Source organism: Pseudophryne corroboree, chromosome 2 (genome assembly GCF_028390025.1).
Source record: "Pseudophryne corroboree isolate aPseCor3 chromosome 2, aPseCor3.hap2, whole genome shotgun sequence".
NCBI lineage: Eukaryota > Metazoa > Chordata > Amphibia > Anura > Myobatrachidae > Pseudophryne > Pseudophryne corroboree.
In genome coordinates, this window is record NC_086445.1 from 878595184 (window position 1) to 878616670 (window position 21487).

The window sequence follows — 21487 nt, forward strand, 5'->3', positions numbered from 1 at the left end:
TTATGGCTTGATACATGTCCTGACAGTCTAGGTGAGTGATGCACTTCCATGAAGCGCAGAGCCGGATTAAGGGGGGGCTCTGGGGTTAAGTACTCCCCAATCTGAAAGGGCCCCCTGCCACCAGCCACAGATCAGATCTTATGTTACCGATCTGATCTGCAGCGGAAGCACTGCACTCCCCTCTGACACCGCTGACTGCCATCACAGCCGCCGCAGAGCTTTGCTGGGCAGCTTGCCGAGTGACAGCTCAGCTGTCCAATGGTGTGTGTAGCTGCAGCCTGCACTCCAGCCAGTCACTGAGCCGCAGGCTGCTGCTGCACACACCATTGGACAGCTGAGCTGTCACTCGACAGGCAGGGAAAGCAGGATTCCTAGCGTGGCACAGCATGCATTGCAGCACCGGATTTACCGCTAGGTAACAAACGCACCTCTCTCAGCCCCGGCGGATGTGACCAGGTTCATAGAGAGGGTATTTGTGGCGGAGCACTGCGCTGGATGGCTGTAGTCAGACTCCGGTAGGTGTCTAATTGCAATGATGACAGCCTGCCAGCAGTGGCGGATCTTGCCACGGGCAAGCAGGACTTTTGCCCGGGGCGCCGCCTTCCGGAGGGCGCCGGCGCCATCCGGAGGGCGCCGCACCATGGCAAGATCCTCCACTGTCAGTGTGCGCCCCCGCTGTGCCCCCCCTCCCGCTGTGAGAAGGGAACCAGACGCTAAGCGTCTGGTTTCCCTTCGTGGCGCTGGTCCTCCCCCGCTCTGAAGGGAATCAGACGCTAAGCGTCTAGTTTCCCTTCATGGAGAGGACCTTTGGTGTGCGGTGCGCGATGACGTCATCGCGCACCGCACAGCATTGTGGCATAGACGCTAGGGGTCATAATTGACCTCTAGCGCTTATGCTGTGCTATGGGAGAGACGTCATGACTGACGTCTCTCCCATAGATCCGAGGAGAAGAGCGGCGCCGGTCTGCAGGGTCTGGAAACAGGAGCGGGGTACAGTAAGTATACTTTTTTTTTTTTTTTTCCCCCAGCGGCGCTACAAATGGGGGGCGTGACTGACCACGCCCCCATGTTAAGCCACGCCCCTAAATTTTGCCCGGGGCGCCGAAAGGGCAAGAACCGGCCCTGCCTGCCAGCAGTGCTGGGTGCTGCTAGCGCACACGCTAGTGCCTTCTCCGCATTGTGCATCATGACCTCACTCACGAGGGAGAAGAGGAGTCGGGAGGCTCGGGTCGCGCGCAGGAGAAATACAAAAGACTGGGTATTTGCTGCGCCAGCCTGCTATTAGTATTGCTGGACACAGGGGCCTGCATCAATCAGGGGAGGGGGCATACTGATAAATAAGGCAATTTCATATATATATATATATATATATATATATATATATATGAATGCCCATCCCTTACAATGCTTATTATGGCAGGTCCCCCCAGACCCTACATATTACTTATTATTCTGCATTGGCAGTGACTGTATATGTATATATATATATATATATACACATATGTATATATATATATATATACAGGGCCGTGTCTAGCCAATTTGGCTCCCAGTGCGAGATTTAAAAATCCCCCCCCCCCATAGATATTAAGAGGAAAAGTAAGCGCGTGCCTTCGGCGCGAGCGCTCCCGGCAAGGGGGCGTGACCTCGTTAAAATGGGCGTGGCTTTGTTAAGATGGGTGTGGCCTCATCTGATCTCATCATCACGGCCACCACACGATAAAAAAAAAAAAGTCCTCATTTTACACATTACAGCAGGCACGCGACCCCATTTTACACAGCACGGTAGGCAAGTGTCCCCAGTTTACACAGCACGGTAGGCAAGTGTCCCCATTTTACACATTGCGGCAGGCACGTGCCCCCATTTTACACATTTCGGCAGGAAAGTGTCCCCATTTTACACATTGCGGCAGGCACGTGCCTCCATTTTACACAGTACGGCAGGCAAGTGTTCACATTTTACACATTGCAGCAGGAAAGTGTCCCCATTTTACACATTGCGGCAGGAAAGTGTCCCCATTTTACACATAGCGGCAGGAAAGTGTCCCCATTTTACACATAGCGGCAGGAAAGTGTCCCCATTTTACACATTGCGGCAGGCACGTGGCCCATTTTACACAGTACGGCAGGCAAGTGTTCACATTTTACACATTGTGGCAGGAAAGTGTTCACATTTTACACATTGCGGCAGGAAAGTGTCCCCATTTTACACATTGCGGCAGGAAAGTGTCCCCATTTTACACATTGCGGCAGGAAAGTGTCCCCATTTTACACATTGCGGCAGGAAAGTGTCCCCATTTTACACATAGCGGCAGGAAAGTGTCCCCATTTTACACATTGCGGCAGGCACGTGGCCCATTTTACACAGTACGGCAGGCAAGTGTTCACATTTTACACATTGTGGCAGGAAAGTGTTCACATTTTACACATTGCGGCAGGAAAGTGTCCCCATTTTACACATTGCGGCAGGAAAGTGTCCCCATTTTACACATTGCGGCAGGCACGTGCCCCCATTTTACACAGCATGGCAGGCAAGTGTCCCCATTTTACACATTGCGGCAGGCACGTGCCCCCATTTTACACATTCCGGCAGGCAAGTGTCCCCATTTTACACATTACGGCAGGCAAGTGTCCCCATTTTACACATTCCGGCAGACAGGTGTCCCCATTTTACACATTCCGGCAGACAATTGTCCCTATTTTACACATTCCGGCAGGCAAGTGTCCCTATTTTACACATTGCGGCAGGAAAGTGTCCCCATTTTACACATTGCGGCAGGAAAGTGTCCCCATTTTACACATTGCGGCAGGCACGTGCCCCCATTTTACACAGTACGGCAGGCAAGTGTTCACATTTTACACATTGCGGCAGGAAAGTGTCCCCATTTTACACATTGCGGCAGGCACATGCCCCCATTTTACACAGCATGGCAGGCAAGTGTCCCCATTTTACACATTGCGGCAGGCACGTGCCCCCATTTTACACAGCATGGCAGGCAAGTGTCCCCATTTTACACATTGCGGCAGGCACGTGCCCCCATTTTACACATTTCGGCAGGAAAGTGTCCCCATTTTACACATTGCGGCAGGCACGTGCCTCCATTTTACACAGTACGGCAGGCAAGTGTTCACATTTTACACATTGCAGCAGGAAAGTGTCCCCATTTTACACATAGCGGCAGGAAAGTGTCCCCATTTTACACATTGCGGCAGGCACGTGGCCCATTTTACACAGTACGGCAGGCAAGTGTTCACATTTTACACATTGTGGCAGGAAAGTGTTCACATTTTACACATTGCGGCAGGAAAGTGTCCCCATTTTACACATTGCGGCAGGAAAGTGTCCCCATTTTACACATTGCGGCAGGCACGTGCCCCCATTTTACACAGTACGGCAGGCAAGTGTTCACATTTTACACATTGCGGCAGGAAAGTGTCCCCATTTTACACATTGCGGCAGGCACGTGCCCCCATTTTACACAGCATGGCAGGCAAGTGTCCCCATTTTACACATTGCGGCAGGCACGTGCCCCCATTTTACACATTCCGGCAGGCAAGTGTCCCCATTTTACACATTACGGCAGGCAAGTGTCCCCATTTTACACATTCCGGCAGACAGGTGTCCCCATTTTACACATTCCGGCAGACAATTGTCCCTATTTTACACATTCCGGCAGGCAAGTGTCCCTATTTTACACATTGCGGCAGGAAAGTGTCCCCATTTTACACATTGCGGCAGGAAAGTGTCCCCATTTTACACATTGCGGCAGGCACGTGCCCCCATTTTACACAGTACGGCAGGCAAGTGTTCACATTTTACACATTGCGGCAGGAAAGTGTCCCCATTTTACACATTGCGGCAGGCACATGCCCCCATTTTACACAGCATGGCAGGCAAGTGTCCCCATTTTACACATTGCGGCAGGCACGTGCCCCCATTTTACACAGCATGGCAGGCAAGTGTCCCCATTTTACACATTTCGGCAGGCACGTGCCCCCATTTTACACAGAATGGCAGGCAAGTGTCCCCATTTTACACATTGCGGCAGGCAAGTGCCCCCATTTTACACATTCCGGCAGGCAAGTGTCCCCATTTTACACATTACGGCAGGCAAGTGTCCCCATTTTACACATTCCGGCAGACAGGTGTCCCCATTTTACACATTCCGGCAGACAAGTGTCCCTATTTTACACATTCCGGCAGGCAAGTGTCCCTATTTTACACATTGCGGCAGGAAAGTGTCCCCATTTTACACATTGCGGCAGGAAAGTGTCCCCATTTTACACATTGCGGCAGGAAAGTGTCCCCATTTTACACATTGCGGCAGGAAAGTGTCCCCATTTTACACATTGCGGCAGGAAAGTGTCCCCATTTTACACATTGCGGCAGGCACGTGCCCCCATTTTACACAGTACGGCAGGCAAGTGTTCACATTTTACACATTGCGGCAGGAAAGTGTCCCCATTTTACACATTGCGGCAGGCACGTGCCCCCATTTTACACAGCATGGCAGGCAAGTGTCCCCATTTTACACATTGCGGCAGGCACGTGCCCCCATTTTACACATTCCGGCAGGCAAGTGTCCCCATTTTACACATTACGGCAGGCAAGTGTCCCCATTTTACACATTCCGGCAGACAGGTGTCCCCATTTTACACATTCCGGCAGACAATTGTCCCTATTTTACACATTCCGGCAGGCAAGTGTCCCTATTTTACACATTGCGGCAGGAAAGTGTCCCCATTTTACACATTGCGGCAGGAAAGTGTCCCCATTTTACACATTGCGGCAGGCACGTGCCCCCATTTTACACAGTACGGCAGGCAAGTGTTCACATTTTACACATTGCGGCAGGAAAGTGTCCCCATTTTACACATTGCGGCAGGCACATGCCCCCATTTTACACAGCATGGCAGGCAAGTGTCCCCATTTTACACATTGCGGCAGGCACGTGCCCCCATTTTACACAGCATGGCAGGCAAGTGTCCCCATTTTACACATTGCGGCAGGCACATGCCCCCATTTTACACAGAATGGCAGGCAAGTGTCCCCATTTTACACATTGCGGCAGGCACGTGCCCCCATTTTACACATTCCGGCAGGCAAGTGTCCCCATTTTACACATTACGGCAGGCAAGTGTCCCCATTTTACACATTCCGGCAGACAGGTGTCCCCATTTTACACATTCCGGCAGACAAGTGTCCCTATTTTACACATTCCGGCAGGCAAGTGTCCCTATTTTACACATTGCGGCAGGAAAGTGTCCCCATTTTACACATTGCGGCAGGAAAGTGTCCCCATTTTACACATTGCGGCAGGAAAGTGTCCCCATTTTACACATTGCGGCAGGCACGTGCCCCCAATTTACACAGTACGGCAGGCAAGTGTTCACATTTTACACATTGCGGCAGGAAAGTGTCCCCATTTTACACATTGCGGCAGGCACGTGCCCCCATTTTACACAGCATGGCAGGCAAGTGTCCCCATTTTACACATTGCGGCAGGCACGTGTCCCCATTTTACACAGCATGGTAGGCAAGTGTCCCCATTTTACACATTTAGGCAGGCACGTGCCCCCATTTTACACAGCATGGCAGGCAAGTGTCCCCATTTTACACATTGCGGCAGGCACGTGCCCCCATTTTACACATTCCGGCAGGCAAGTGTCCCCATTTTACACATTACGGCAGGCAAGTGTCCCCATTTTACACATTCCGGCAGACAGGTGTTCCCATTTTACACATTCCGGCAGACAAGTGTCCCTATTTTACACATTCCGGCAGACAAGTGTGCCCATTTTACACAGTATGGCAGGTGGTGGTGGGGGGGAGGGAGAGAGAGAGAGAGGGAGAGGGAGAGGGGCTGACTTACATTTGAAGCGGTTCTTCTCGCTCTTCAGCCGCCTCTCCCTCGTCTGCGCAGCACTGGCCATCTTGGCTCCCCCTTCTCCCTCCTCCTGAGTGCCCAGCTCGGGGGGGCGGGGTTTCGCGGAATGACGCAATTGCGTCGTGACGTCACGACGCAAACGCGTCATTCCGCGAAATTCCGACCCCCGAGCTGGGCACTCGGGAGGAGAGGGGAGGGGGTGTTGAAAGTGCTCAGGAGGTGCCGCGGCGGGCGCCCCGTGCGGTTGCACAGCTCGCCCGCCGCAAGAAACGGCACTGTATATATACATCGATGCTCTTTCTCTCTGTCCTCCCCATCACTCTGCCCCTCCCCTTTACAGTGTAATCTCTCACAAGCAGGGCCCTGTTTCCCCGGGTACATTTCCTTCCTGCACTTATACCATCATCTACTCCCCACACCCTACCACAGCACCTAACCCTTGGGCTCTGCCACCATGCTGCTTATTTGAATGTTATGATTGCTGATGCAGCAATGTTTATAAACCACGTTCATGCAATGGAATGTTCTTTTACTGTTTCTGCATCTAAGAATCATCAGACTGAAGACGCTATTCATAAGCTAAGTTATTGCTTTATTACCAAAGTGATATACAATACGATACCTCCGTGCCTTGCACCAGCATTGAGGATCGGTATATACAAAGGACAGCAAAACTGACAGAAATATAGTATAGTATAGTAAAGGTCAGCAGCCGCTCTAGCAATCAGTCACAAGTTATACATTAGTATAATAAGCAATATGAGCATATATTCAACTACAGATACAATTCAGGTATGTAGGAGACACAAATTATGGCATTATCTTATATAGGACCTTTAACATATTCAGTCGCACAGCGAAAGAAACAGCAGTAATAGTTTACAAGACTCATATGCATCAGGCACTTATCCAACTACTCATACTCCAATGGTAGGTAGAGGCTTAGGGGTCTATTTACTAAGCCTTGGATGGAGATAAAGGGGGACATTTACTAAGCAGTGATAAGAGCGGAGAAGTGAGCCAGTGGAGAAGTTGCCCCATCAACCAATCAGCAGCTCTATGTAATTTTATAGTATGCAAATTATAGATGTTACTTTAGTGCTGATTGGTTGCCATGGGCAACTTCTCCACTGGCTCAATTTTCCCGCTCTTATCACTGCTTAGTAAATGTTCCCTAAAGTCACTGGAGATAAAGTACCAGCCAATCGGCTCCTAACTGTCATTTTTCAAACACAGCCTGTGGCATGTCAGTTAGGAGCCGATTGGCTGGTGCTTTATCTCCAGCGACTTTGTCTCCATCCAAGGCTTAGTAAATAGACACCTAAGTGCTGTATCACCTACCTCAGGAGAACGGGATACAGGGAGACTTAACCACGCTTTCAGGATCGATCTATACACTATCAAATGCTGAGTGGATTCAGACGCAAATAGTGAACACAGACGCCCAAGTGAACACAAACGCACGAGTAACACAGCTGTCTATACTGCGACTGGGTCAGTTAGATATCTAGCGGGAAATCAGTTGATGGCGGGAAACTCGGAGGAAACTGGTCATGAACCGGGGTGAGGGGCGACTAGGGGAGCCCCTTCCTCCCCACTGCTGACATCAACCCCAGGGATCCCGGCCTCTTACTAATCCCAGGAGCCTATGATCCCTGAGGCCTAGCGCTGGTGCACCCAAGGTGGCAGCCGCGTCAACGACTGTTCGTTAGTCTCCTCCCAAAAACAGTGCGGCTGTGTCTCGCGTCTTAACCCGCTAAGCAGAACCGATGCCTTACCTTCTCCCCATTCTCCGGTCACAGCCTGGTAACATTTGCTGGACCTGCTAGTACATCCTCACTGATGCCCGCCGAAACAGCACTGTACACATGGGTTAATGTTTTCGTGACCTGGCGGAGAGTTGTTGGAGCGACTCTTTCTAAGGTGCATATAAGACGCTTTTTGAAAGATCACTCAAATAGAATAAGACTATAACAATAAATTAAAGAAAAGCTTATGGCTGCAAAAAAAATCAGCAGCCCTAGACCGTGGTCCGGCTCCTTTCACACCAAACAAAAAACTAAATTACCTGAGCCAGGAGGCGGGGATATAGGAGACTGGCCCATTGCATTCTGGGAGGCCGAAAGCTTTTGATCATTAGTGCCATTCCGCTGATGCTACCTCATATCCCAATGTATATCCTGTGGATACTACTGTGGACCTTGCAGGAGAAACCTCAAAATTCTTTATAGTGGAAGCTTAAAAATATATTTGGAACTGTTGATAGTTTGCAAACAACTCTGATGGTCAGTGGAGTGCGTTATGTCCAGTAGCCATAGAGCACAGTGTCAGGGAAGGGAAGGTGACCATTTTAGTCAACAGAGGCATGTCGGCCCCTTTTTCAAGGTGTGCCAAGGCCAGCATATTTTCTCATTGCTGCTACATCCAAGCAGCAATGCAGATCACGTACAACTTAGCTTCAGGCCCTTGGTGTTTTCACTGGTTCCCATATTTGTGCGCACTTAGGGTATGGGGTGTGGCACACCCTTATGTCAGTCATTAGGGTCAGTGAGTGAACCAACACAATGCAGTAAATTGTACATGATCTATATAAAATACTGTACACCCTCAGTTCTATTTGGCATAATATGAATTGGGGCACTACCGAGGGACAAAATATGGTTATAGTTAAGTGAGGTGAAGTTGGGGGGATTGATGGGGGACAGAGGCAGAACTCTGGGAGGTAACGGAGTCAGCTGCCGCCGGGCTCCTGTTTTGAAGGGGGGCACCTCTCCTCCTGTTCCGTGTGTTCAGTAACATTAATCAATTAAGTTAATTGACAGCAGCCGGTATCTCTTCCGTAGCCGACTTCCCCACTAGTCACTGCACCTTACACATCACACCCTCTTTATTACAGATACTCTGGAAGCAGACACCTTACTGATGAAGCTATTTGCTCGTATAAAGGAAACATGACAATTCTAACTATATGAAGTTATTTCTCTGACAATTACAAGTAACTTCATATAGTTAGAATTCTCATACTTCCTATTCAAGAGCAGATATCTCCATTAGTAAGGTGCATGCTTCCAGTGTAATAGGCTGTGGGTTCTAAACCTGGATATGACACTTGCAAATTAATTGTCAGATAAATAATCAGCATTGTGAGTGATTGAGCAGATCTATGTAGTGTGTGGTTGGATTCCTACATAGATCTGCCTAGTTGCAACGGTTTTGTAGTAGCTTCATATACTGTAGTTAGAATTAGAGATGAGCGGGTTTGGTTTAACTCTGATCTCAAAACGGCATCTTATTGGCTCATGGATGATATATAGGGCGGGTACCAATATTTTTCTTGCCTCCGGGCAACTGGGACAAACTTACGCCACTGATGGGTGACATTATAATTTGCACAAAATGGAAAGCTGCTCAATCAGATTGTAATGTCACTCAGGTGCTAAAAGGAAGGGGTAATTTTGTGTAGGAAAAACAATATGTTCCCTAATGCACACCGAGTGAAAAATATTACTACATAATAGTCAGATAATACGGAGATCTTAGTTGCGTATATCTGCAGATATAGGGTTAAGCCCCCAGGCCAATCGACAAGGCTTCTCCGTCACTGCGGGTCCCTAATACTAGGTATGGGTCCGGGGTGCAGGACCCCATGATGTCGGCACAGGCCAGCCACCCCAGGTCAGCACACAGGTGAGAATTAATAAAGGTTAATAAGAAGCACAGAAGTGCTATGTAAGTGGTGTGATTAAAATAATATAAACAAAGTGATAGGGAAAATCATAAGTGTTAATAAAGTGTTAGGGTGTGCCGACCTGAAGCAGCCCAGCCACACCGACACAGGGGCCACCGCACCCCACACCCACCCCATAAATAATTACAAATATGTCTGGGTTAAATTCCCAGTGTAAGGCCACATGGTAATGGCTCCTACAGCATCTGAGAGCCAGCTTACCTGGAGATACCCCTGGCTTCCCCTATGGCACTATGGAGTCAGCAATCCCTCCTAATGCTGACCCATCTATGCCTCTCTAAATACAATACACAAAATGGAAAGCTGCTCAATCAGATTGTAATGTCACTCAGGTGCTAAAAGGGAGGGGTAATTCTGTGTAGGAAAAACAATATGTTCCCTAATGCACACCGAGTGAAAAATATTACTACATAATAGTCAGATAATATGGAGATCTTAGTTGCGTATATCTGCAGATATAGGGTTAAGCCCCCAGGCCAATCGACAAGGCTTCTCCGTCACTGGGGGTCCCTAATACTAGGTATGGGTCCGGGGTGCAGGACCCCATGATGTCGGCACAGGCTAGCCACCCCAGGTCAGCACACAGGTGAGAATTAATAAGGGTTATTAAGAAGCACAGAAGTGCTATGTAAGTGGTGTGATTAAAATAATATAAACAAAGTGATAGGGAAAATCATAAGTGTTAATAAAGTGTTAGGGTGTGCCGACCTGAAGCAGCCCAGCCACACCGACACAGGGGCCACCGCACCCCACACCCACCCCATAAATAATTACAAATATGTCTGGGTTAAATTCCCAGTGTAAGGCCACATGGTAATGGCTCCTACAGCATCTGAGAGCCAGCTTACCTGGAGATACCCCTGGCTTCCCCTATGGCACTATGGAGTCAGCAATCCCTCCTAATGCTGACCCATCTATGCCTCTCTAAATACAATACACAAAATGGAAAGCTGCTCAATCAGATTGTAATGTCACTCAGGTGCTAAAAGGGAGGGGTAATTCTGTGTAGGAAAAACAATATGTTCCCTAATGCACACCGAGTGAAAAATATTACTACATAATAGTCAGATAATATGGAGATCTTAGTTGCGTATATCTGCAGATATAGGGTTAAGCCCCCAGGCCAATCGACAAGGCTTCTCCGTCACTGGGGGTCCCTAATACTAGGTATGGGTCCGGGGTGCAGGACCCCATGATGTCGGCACAGGCTAGCCACCCCAGGTCAGCACACAGGTGAGAATTAATAAGGGTTAATAAGAAGCACAGAAGTGCTATGTAAGTGGTGTGATTAAAATAATATATACAAAGTGATAGGGAAAATCATAAGTGTTAATAAAGTGTTAGGGTGTGCCCACCTGAAGCAGCCCAGCCACACCGACACAGGGGCCACCACACCCCACACCCACCCCATAAATAATTACAAATATGTCTGGGTTAAATTCCCAGTGTAAGGCCACATGGTAATGGCTCCTACAGCATCTGAGAGCCAGCTTACCTGGAGATACCCCTGGCTTCCACTATGGCACTCTGGAGTCAGCAATCCCTCCTAATGCTGACCCATCCAAGCCTCTCTAAATACAATGCACAAAATGGAAAGCTGCTCAATCAGATTGTAATGTCACTCAGGTGCTAAAAGGGAGGGGTAATTCTGTGTAGGAAAAAATAAGAATTTACTCACCGGTAATTCTATTTCTCGTAGTCCGTAGTGGATGCTGGGGACTCCGTAAGGACCATGGGGAATAGACGGGCTCCGCAGGAGACTGGGCACTCTATAGAAAGATTTAGGACTATCTGGTGTGCACTGGCTCCTCCCCCTATGACCCTCCTCCAAGCCTCAGTTAGGAACTGTGCCCGGAAGAGCTGACACAATAAGGAAGGATTTTTGAATCCCGGGTAAGACTCATACCAGCCACACCAATCATACCATATAACACGTGATAAGAACCCCGGTTAACAGTATGATAACAAATGGAGCCTCTGAAGAGATGGCTCACAACAAAACCCGATTTTTGTAACAATAACTATGTACAGGTATTGCAGACAATCCGCACTTGGGATGGGCGCCCAGCATCCACTACGGACTACGAGAAATAGAATTACCGGTGAGTAAATTCTTATTTTCTCTGACGTCCTAGTGGATGCTGGGGACTCCGTAAGGACCATGGGGATTATACCAAAGCTCCCAAACGGGCGGGAGAGTGCGGATGACTCTGCAGCACCGAATGAGAGAATTCCAGGTCCTCCTCAGCCAGGGTATCAAATTTGTAGAATTTTGCAAACGTGTTTGCCTCCGACCAAGTAGCTGCTCGGCAAAGTTGTAAAGCCGAGACCCCTCGGGCAGCCGCCCAAGATGAGCCCACCTTCCATGTGGAATGGGCTTTTACAGATTTAGGCTGCGGTAAGCCTACCGCAGAATGCGCCAGCTGAATAGTGCTACAAATCCAGCGCGCAATAGACTGCTTAGAAGCAGGAGCACCCAGCTTGGTGGGTGCATACAGGATAAACAGCGAGTCAGTCTTTCTGACTCCAGCCGTCCTGGAAATATAAATTTTTAGGGCCCTGACTACGTCCAGCAACTTGGAATCCTCCAAGTCCCCAGTAGCCGCAGGCACCACAATAGGTTGGTTCAAGTGAAAAGCTGAGACCACCTTTGGGAGAAACTGAGGACGAGTCCTCAATTCTGCCCTATCCATATGGAAAATCAGATAAGGGCTTTTACAAGACAAAGCCGCCAATTCTGAAACCCTCCTGGCCGACGCCAGGGCCAACAGTATGACCACTTTCCACGTGAGATATTTTAAATCCACAGTCTTAAGTGGTTCGAACCAATGTGATTTCAGGAATGCCAAAACCACATTGAGATCCCAAGGTGCCACTGGGGGCAGAAAAGGAGGCTGAATATGCAGTACTCCTTTGACAAAAGTCTGAACTTCAGGCAGTGAAGCCAGTTCTTTTTGGAAGAAAATCGACAGAGCCGAAATCTGGACCTTTATGGACCCCAATTTGAGGCCCAACGTCACCCCTGCTTGCAGGAAGTGCAGGAATCGACCCAGTTGAAATTCCTCCGTCGGGGCCTTCATGGCCTCACACCAAGCAACATATTTTCGCCAAATGCGGTGATAATGTCTTGCGGTGACATCCTTCCTGGCTTTGATCAGGGTAGGGATGACTTCCTCCGGAATACCCTTTTCCTTCAGGATCCGGTGTTCAACCGCCATGCCGTCAAACGTAGCCGCGGTAAGTCTTGGAACAGACAGGGTCCCTGCTGCAGCAGGTCTTGTCTGAGCGGCAGAGGCCAATGGTCCTCTGTAAGCATCTCTTGAAGTTCCGGGTACCAAGCTCTTCTTGGCCAATCCGGAACCACGAGTATGGTATTCACTCCTCGCCTTCTTATTATTCTCAGTACCTTGGGTATGAGAGGTAGAGGAGGAAAAACATAAACCGACTGATACACCCATGGTGTCACTAGAGCGTCCACCGCTATCGCCTGAGGGTCTCTTGACCGGGCGCAATATCTTGTCAACTTCTTGTTGAGGCGGGACGCCATCATGTCTACCTGTGGTTTTTCCCATCGGTTGACCAGCATTTGGAAGACTTCTGGATGAAGTCCCCATTCTCCCGGGTGGAGGTCGTGCCTGCTGAGGAAGTCTGCTTCCCAGTTGTCCACTCCCGGAATGAACACTGCCGTCAGTGCTAACACATGATTCTCTGCCCATCTGAGAATCCTTGTGGCTTCTGCCATCGCCATCCTGCTTCTCGTGCCGCCCTGTCTGTTTACATGGGCGACCGCCGTGATGTTGTCTGACTGGATCAGTACCGGCTGGTTTTGAAGCAGGGGTCTTGCCTGGCTTAGGGCATTGTAAATGGCCCTTAGCTCCAGGATATTTATGTGAAGAGAAATCTCCTGATCTGACCACAGTCCTTGGAAATTTCTTCCCTTTGTGACTGCCCCCCAGCCCCGAAGGCTGGCATCCGTGGTCACCAGGACCCAGTCCTGTATTCCGAATCTGCGGCCCTCTAGTAGATGAGCCCTCTGCAGCCACCACAGCAGCGACACCCTGGTTCTGGCCGATAGGGTTATCCGCTGTTGCATCTGGAGATGGGACCCGGACCATTTGTCCAACAGGTCCCACTGGAACGTCCTTGCGTGGAACCTTCCGAATGGAATTGCTTCGTACGAAGCTACCATTTTTCCCAGGACTCGTGTGCATTGATGTACCGACACTTTTCCTGGTTTTAGGATGTCTCTGACCAGAGGTGACAATTCCTCGGCTTTTACCAGTGGAAGAAACACTTTTTTCTGGTCTGTGTCCAGAATCATTCCCAGGAACAGAAGACGTGTCGTCGGGACCAGCTGTGACTTTGGAATGTTTAGAATCCAGCCGTGCTGTTGTAGCACTTCCTGAGAAAGTGCCAACCCCACTATCAACTGTTCTTTGGACCTCGCCTTTATCAGGAGATCGTCCAAGTACGGGATAATTAAAACTCCCTTCTTGCGAAGGAGTATCATCATTTCGGCCATTACCTTGGTAAAGACCCTCGGTGCCGTGGATTACCCAAACGGCAGCGTCTGGAACTGATAGTGACAGTCCTGTACCACAAATCTGAGGTACTCCTGGTGCGGAGGGTAAATGGGGACATGCAGGTACGCATCCTTGATGTCCAGGGATACCATGTAATCCCCCTCCTCCAGGCTCGCAACAACCGCCCTGAGCGATTCCATCTTGAACTTGAACCTTTTGATATAAGTGTTCAAGGCTTTTAAATTTAAGATGGGTCTCACCGAACCGTCCGGTTTCGGTACCACAAACATTGTGGAGTAGTAACCCTTTCCTTGCTGAAGGAGGGGTACCTTGACAATCACTTTCTGTGAATACAGTTTTTGAATAGCCACCAACACTGCCTCCCTGGCAGAGGGAGTTGCCGGCAAGGCAGATTTTAGGAAACGGCGGGGGGAAGACGTCTCGAATTCCAGCCTGTACCCCTGAGATACCACTTGAAGGACCCAGGGATCCACTTGTGAGAGAGCCCACTGTGTGCTGAAAAACCTGAGACGTGCCCCCACCGTTCCCGATTCCGCCTGAGCAGCCCCAGCGTCATGCTGTGGACTTACCGGACGCAGGGGAGGACTTCTGCTCCTGGGAACTAGCTGTGTGCTGCAGCTTTTTCCCCCTTCCTCTGCCCCTCGGCAGAAAGGATGAGCCTCTAGCCCGCTTATTTTTCTGGGGCCGAAAGGACTGTACCTGATAATACGGTGCTTTCTTTTGCTGTGGGGTAGCCTGTGGCAAAAAAGTCGATTTCCCAGCAGTAGCTGTGGAAACGAGGTCTGAAAGACCTTCCCCAAAAAGTTCAACCCCTTTATAGGGTAAAACTTCTATGTGCCGCTTGGAGTCGGCATCACCTGACCATTGCCTAGTCCATAACCCCCGTCTGGCGGCAATGGACATAGCGCTTATTTTTGATGCCAGCCGGCAAATATCCCTCTGTGCATCACGCATGTATAAGACCGCGTCTTTTATATGGTCAATCGTTAGCAAAATATTGTCCCTATCCATGGTATCAATGTTTTCCGACAGGGAGTCTGACCACGCAGCAGCAGCACTGCACATCCAAGCTGATGCAATAGCGGGTCTCAATATAATGCCAGTGTGTGTGTATATAGCTTTTAGGGTACTTTCCTGCTTTCTATCAGCAGGTTCTTTTAGGGCGGCCGTATCCGGAGACGGTAGTGCCACCTTCTTTGATAAGCGTGTCAGCGCTTTATCTACCCTAGGGGGTGTTTCCCAGCGTGACCTATCCTCTGGCTTGAAAGGATACGCAGCCATTAACCATTTAGAAATGATCAATTTCTTATCTGGGGAAGTCCACGCTTCCTCACACACCTCATTTAATTCGTCAGATGCAGGAAAAACTACTGGTAGTTTTTTCTCACCAAACATAATACCCTTTTTTGTGGTACCTGGGGTATCATCAGAAATGTGTAATACATTTTTCATAGCCTCAATCATATAACGGGTGGATCTATTGGAGGGTACACTCGTCTCATCATCGTCGACACTGGAGTCGGTATCCGTGTCGACATCTGTATCTGTCATCTGAAGTAGCGGGCGTTTTATAGCCCCTGATGACATTTGAGACGCTTGGACAGGCACAAGCTGAGTAGCCGGCTGTGCTATGTCGTCAAACCTTTTATGTAAGGAGCTGACACTGTCACGTAATTCCTTCCATAAGTCCATCCACACTGGTGTCGACCCCGCAGGGGGTGACATCACATTCACAGGCATTTGCTCCGCCTCCACATCATTATCCTCATCATACATGTCGACACAGCAGTACCGACACACAGCAGACACACAGGGAATGCTCTTACAGAGGACAGGACCCCACAAAGCCCTTTGGGGAGACAGAGGGAGAGTATGCCAGCACACACCAGGGCGCTATATAACACAGGGATATCACTATACAGAGTGTTTTCCCCTATAGCTGCCTATAATATATATATACTGCGCCTAAATTGTGCCCCCCCTCTCTTTTTTACCCTTTCTGTAGTGCAGGACTGCAGGGGAGAGCCAGGGAGCTTCCTTCCAGCGAAGCTGTGAGGGAATAATGGCGCCAGTGTGCTGAGGGAGTTGGCTCCGCCCCTTTTTCGGCGGGCTTTCTCCCGCTATTTTATCGTTTCTGGCAGGGGTTAATATACACCTATATAGCCTCTGGGGCTATATATGGTGTTAGTTTTGCCAGCCAAGGTGTTATTATTGCTGCTCAGGGCGCCCCCCCCAGCGCCCTGCACCCATCAGTGACCGCAGTGTGTGGTGTGCATGAGGAGCAATGGCGCACAGCTGCAGTGCTGTGCGCTACCTTGGAGAAGACAGAAGTCTTCAGCCGCCGATTTTCCGGACCACCTTCTTGTTTCTGGCTCTGTAAGGGGGACGGCGGCGCGGCTCCGGGAACGGACGACGAGGTCGGGTCCTGTGTTCGATCCCTCTGGAGCTAATGGTGTCCAGTAGCCTAAGAAGCCCAAGCTACCACCACTTAGGTAGGTTCGCTTCTTCTCCCCTTAGTCCCTCGTTGCAGTGAGCCTGTTGCCAGCAGGTCTCACTGAAAATAAAAAACCTAAACTATACTTTCTTCTAGGAGCTCAGGAGAGGCCCTAGTGTGCATCCAGCTCAGCCGGGCACAGAAATCTAACTGAGGCTTGGAGGAGGGTCATAGGGGGAGGAGCCAGTGCACACCAGATAGTCCTAAATCTTTCTATAGAGTGCCCAGTCTCCTGCGGAGCCCGTCTATTCCCCATGGTCCTTACGGAGTCCCCAGCATCCACTAGGACGTCAGAGAAACAATGTTCCCTAATGCACACCGAGTGAAAAATATTACTACATAATAGTCAGATAATACGGAGATCTTAGTTGCGTATATCTGCAGATATAGGGTTAAGCCCCCAGGCCAATCGACAAGGCTTCTCCGTCACTGGGGGTCCCTAATACTAGGTATGGGTCCGGGGTGCAGGACCCCATGATGTCGGCACAGGCCAGCCACCCCAGGTCAGCACACAGGTGAGAATTAATAAGGGTTAATAAGAAGCACAGAAGTGCTATGTAAGTGGTGTGATTAAAATAATATATACAAAATGATAGGGAAAATCATAAGTGTTAATAAAGTGTTAGGGTGTGCCGACCTGAAGCAGCCCAGCCACACCGACACAGGGGCCACCGCACCCCACACCCACCCCATAAATAATTACAAATATGTCTGGGTCAAATTCCCAGTGTAAGGCCACATGGTAATGGCTCCTACAGCATCTGAGAGCCAGCTTACCTGGAGATACCCCTGGCTTCCCCTATGGCACTCTGGAGTCAGCAATCCCTCCTAATGCTGACCCATCCATGCCTCTCTAAATACAATGCACAAAATGGAAAGCTGCTCAATCAGATTGTAATGTCACTCAGGTGCTAAAAGGGAGGGGTAATTCTGTGTAGGAAAAACAATATGTTCCCTAATGCACACCGAGTGAAAAATATTACTACATAATAGTCTTGAAACATTGATTTTTTTATTTCTCTGTGGTAAAGTAATGAATGCAGGTTACTTTATAGCAAGCTACTCTACAGCCACTTGATGCTGTGCAGAAGTAGAGGCAGAACTGGTGGTCACCATGTATACAACTCCCCCATTACTCATGATAAAGTCATTCAGTAGCAATTGTCAGTTGTTAGGGAATGCATGCCACTGAATGCTAAATGAGTCAATGGACGTACTTCAGGGTTTTAGACCTGGTTAATCGAATAAAACAAAGTATTCCCTTGAAATCACTTGAAGCTATGAATCATTTGCTGATCCCATATCAATTTTCCCATTGCGGACCTGTTCTTATAACACTGTATTGTGATCAGTGTGATTTGTAATATACTGAAGTCTAATGACAGCCATTTATCTGTATTATATTCCAGTAATGTATATAATAAATGCACATTTTTCTCATTGCCATGTAACATAAACCAGAAAATAAATGTGTATACATACTCTGGTGGCAGACAAGAGCTATGTTTGCATTATGTTATATTGTATAATTTAAGTGCAGGGTCTGTTCTGTATAAGAACATAGGGATCATCTCTTGCTGCATTTTGATTCTGATCCATGTGCAGTTGGTTTAGATTTAGAAACTCACAGAGTAAGGGCTATATATTCATGCGGAATAAGATAAATTATTACTCTGAAGGCGGTCTTCCGTTATTATTATCATTATTATTATTATTATAGTGTGAATTGATCTTCATTGGAATTTATCAACGTATATATATTGGAATCTCTTTCAAAAGGTGCAGCTTAGACATGATGTGGTGTTACAGACCTGCCAATCAGGGGCGCCAGAATGATTTCACGCAGGGGGGGGGGGGCCAAGTTTGAATTTCATTTTTGCACCTCTCCTTCAACAAATAAAACGTATTTTTTTTCTATTATATAAATTCAAAATGATTCTTGCTTCGATCCACCAGAACCTATGCGCCTTCGAAGATAGCTTAAAGACAAAAAGGAGAGAATTTGTATAGTGTAATATGTCTGCTACTACACTGCTATACATTATTGCAATAAATCACATTCAGGTAGTATATCAGAGATCTTCTGTAATTATTTCCAATCATCACCACAGGGGATATATTTACTAAAGTGCGGGTTTATAGAAGTGGAGTCGTTGACCATAGCAACCAATAAGATTCCAGCCACTATCTTCTAGGACAGTGGTTCTCAAACTCGGTCTTCAGGACCCCACACAGTTCATGTTTCGCAGGTCACCTAACAGGTGCACAGGTGTATTCATTACTCACGGACACATTCTAAAACATCGACAGATAGAGCTAGGGGCCTAATTCAGACCTGATCGCTGTTGTGTGAAATCGCACAGCAGATGATTATCAAACGACTGCGCATGTGTACAGATCATAATGCGCAGGCGCAAGGCCAAACTGCAAAAAATCCTGTGTCTTTTTTTGAGTGCTATGCAAATGCAGGCTGATTGACAGTAAGTGAGCGTTTAGGGGTGGTAACTGGCTGTTTTGTGGGAGTGTCAGCGAAAACGCAGGTGTGCCCAAGCGTTTTCTGGGAGGGTGTGTGACGTCAGCTCCGGCTCCCAATCAGCTTGTTCTTTTCGCACTACAGGAGTAAGTCCTGGGCTGCGCACAGACTGCACACACTAGAAAAACCATACGATGGTGAATTGCGAACGGATTTGCAGCTGTCCGATGACTGAGGGACATTTCACACTCCCCTTGGGCGGCAACTATCTGATCACCGAACAACAAAATTAGCAGCACAGCGATCAGGTCTGAATCGGGCCCTTAGAGGGTAATTCAGACCTGATCGTAGATGTGCGTAAAAACGCACATCTACGATCAAATTCTTTGACATGCAGGGGGACGCCCAGCACAGGGTAAGTCCGCCCCACAGGCCGTATCTAGCCCCCCCCCTCCCTGCAGACATGCGCTTTCGCATGTTTAGAGTAGCCCTCTGCCTACGCAGCCTAGATGTGAAGGCAGACGGCTACTTGCCATGTTTTTGGTTGCAGTAGCTGCGTGTGACATCACACAGCCGCCGCAACCCGCCTCTGCAACGGTCCGGGCACGCCTCCTTCGTTCGGACCGCGCCACTTAAATGGTGTCTTCAGTCGTTATTCGCTATTCATGTAGGAGATCACATAATCCAGAAGACGCCTGTTTGTGTAGGAATATTAACACGGTCAGCATCATACAAGAGATTTTCAACCAGACTCGTGTAACCTATGTCACATCCTGTCCCCTGCGTCTCTCAGCCACACCATCTCATACCCTCCAATTGTACCTTTTTAATAGGTACAGTACCTTTTTGTATGGTCTGTACCGATTTTTGGCTCTCCAAACTTCCATTGAAAGTATGGGGAAAAATTTGTACCAATTTTTATGTGTAAAATGTTGGAGGGTGTGCCATCTCCCTTTTGTGTCTCTCAGCCACACCATTCCCCCCTGCATCTCAGCCACACCATCATCTCCCCCTGTCAGGAATCAGCGTTCAGTGGTATCTCACTTACCAGCACGCTGGTACGCAGTCCTCCGGAGGTCACGGCCCCAGTTTGTTGCTGCATGAGTATCCTGTCCGCAGAGCACAGTACCCATTATCACTGTGTACCCTGAAGTCCATTCAGCGTGAACCCCGCTGTGTGCTCACCATCTGTACAGCATGGGCGCCGCCATGACACTTGCGATCAGCTGACCTGTAACACCCAATCCTGCGCTGTGTCTGCACACACGATTCAAGCATCCAATGCCTGCTGACCAGGGGGTAGAAATCCAGAACATCGGCTCAGTTTCATCGCCTTGAACAATGCGTCACATCCAGTGCACAGAGTCTCCAGTCTCCGGTGATTTCCTAGCTCCAGTTTCTCAGTGGAACTACAGGCACCAGCCATCCAGCTCTGCTACAACTCCTTCCACAGTCTGCTTCCACTTCTACATGCAGTAAGAGACTCTCTCCAGGTGCTGCCTTACTATTCTCACCTGTGTGTTGTTAATCTGCATTCAGCACTGTGCTTTTGCATCCAGCACTTTAAACAACCAGCTTGTAATTTACCAGCTGTCTCCTGCTATAGCCTTACTTGGCTCTGTGGACTTTGTACATATTTACTAACTGTGTGAATCTATTGCTGACGGTTTCCAGACCGATTACCGGAGTTACTTATTGTCTGTATACACTGCCATAGGTTGAATTACTTACTTACTGCATATTGATCCTGTTACCACTGGCTTCCAAGCCGGCCATCGATGTTCACCATCGGCTTCCAGGCCGATCATCGCTGTTTGCTAATCACACTGGTTTCCAGCCCAGCCCATTACCTGTGACTGTTATTATACCTCTGTCAACTTCCTTGCTAAAAACCTTCTGTATTGCCATTTGCTCCAGTTGCTATAAACATGCGCAGGAACTTATTGCAGCCTCCTCGTTTCCTCCACCGCACCACCACTGACCCACTAGTGCCCCCTCTGGGTACACACACAGACACGACACCCCCTGTGTTGTCTCTCAGTCAAAACATTAACTACCCCCTACGTCATCTCTCAGCACACCATCACCTCTGCCTACAGGCAACAAACCTACTAGTCAAAATAGTAGTTAATTAGATGCACTACACACCTATAATTTAAAAGAATAAATAAGTAATTTGTAAAGGTTTCAGCACAAATTATGAATGTAGGAAACTGGAAGATCTATGTAATAATATAAATTACCTAGTAAGGTAGATCTTGGTCATAGAATTCAAAAAGGTCTCGCAGGTGAGCAACAGTAACGAGCCTCCAAGGGGTGTTGACGAGATCGTTCATATCT

General features: G+C 48.6%; 1 long non-coding RNA gene across 1 annotated transcript in view; it reads left to right on the top strand.

The window, feature by feature from the left end:
* Window positions 1-942: 942 nt before the first annotated feature.
* Window positions 943-21487, top strand: part of LOC135051347 (uncharacterized) — a 182084-nt gene continuing 161539 nt past the window's right edge. The window contains exon 1 of the long non-coding RNA XR_010242197.1: window positions 943-995. This is a non-coding gene — a long non-coding RNA (uncharacterized LOC135051347). The remainder of the gene's footprint in view (window positions 996-21487) is intronic.